Consider the following 1,071-nt stretch of genomic DNA (forward strand, 5'->3'; position numbering starts at 1 on the left):
GAGAGTCCAGGCCAAGCCCCAGGGCCACCGTCTCCCGCCACCGGGGGCGCAGCCGTGGCGCGGAGGGTGGGGGAATCCAGGTGCTTCCGGCTGGCGCCCCGACAGGGACCTCAGCCGGACCCCGTGGCGTGGCCTGGCTGCTGCGCCTCTGCCCTTGGAGGTCGCCTGCTGGCCGCCCAGGCCGGATCTCCCGCTGCCCTCCCCTGTCGCCGCCCTCCTCCAGCCCACCCCGGCCCACCCCGGCCCACCCCGGCGCACCGACCCGGGCCGTGCACTCGGGGCTCCCCCGCAGCTTTCAGACCACCCGGGCGGCGCGGGCATCCCGCACGCCGGGCCACAGCGAGAGGCCACGACGGGCAAGAGGGCCGAGGCCGTGGGCGCGGATGCCACCCACTCAATCACAGACGCACTGCCCGCCCGCCCCGGTGCCCGCCCCGGTGCCCGCCCCGGCTGCCGCAACCGCTTCGCCCCCGGGCTGGGCTCCGCCCGCAAAGCAGAGCCACACCCGGGCTCCAGTCTCCCGGCTGGCTGCCCACTCCCACTCCCAGTCCCAGGCCCGCGGACCTCTGGCCTTCCGGGGCCTCGGCCTCCCTGGGCTCCGGAAAACCGCGCGCCCAGGCCCCGGAGACGTGCACCCTTCGATAGCTCAGCTGGTAGAGCGGAGGACTGTAGCCCCAACAGCCATCTGTGGACATCCTTAGGTCGCTGGTTCGATTCCGGCTCGAAGGACGTGCCTGACGCTTTTGCGCTCACACCCGCGGCACGGCGCGGCGCGGCGCCCTGCCTGCCCACTCTCACCCAGCGCTCCGGACCCCGCCACCCCGGCTTCCTGGCGCGAGCTGCACCCACGGACCCCTGGGGAAGCCGCCTGTCGCCTCCTCCCCTGCTGAGGCATCTGCGCCTTTGCCCCATCCGGAGGCACACTCGCTGGGCCAGGCCAGCCACCACCAGAGCGCAAACACACACACGCAAACACACACACACACACACACAAGCTCCAGACCCGCTCTTTTCATTTTAGCCCGAGGGGAGGCCGCCTCCCCTTGCACCCTCCACATGCCCTCCGGCTCC

At 73.1% G+C, this 1,071-nt stretch overlaps 1 non-coding gene across 1 annotated transcript; it reads left to right on the top strand.

Annotated features, from left to right (window-relative positions):
- Nucleotides 1-635: 635 nt before the first annotated feature.
- On the top strand, nucleotides 636-729 carry Trnay-gua (transfer RNA tyrosine (anticodon GUA)). Its single transcript has 2 exons — nucleotides 636-672; nucleotides 694-729. It is a non-coding gene; the product is annotated as a tRNA-Tyr (tRNA).
- Nucleotides 730-1,071: the final 342 nt, after the last annotated feature.

This window comes from Cavia porcellus, unplaced genomic scaffold, assembly GCF_034190915.1.
Source record: "Cavia porcellus strain 051 isolate PalLab524CR breed Dunkin Hartley unplaced genomic scaffold, mCavPor4.1 scaffold_26, whole genome shotgun sequence".
In the NCBI taxonomy this organism is placed as follows: Eukaryota; Metazoa; Chordata; class Mammalia; order Rodentia; family Caviidae; genus Cavia; species Cavia porcellus.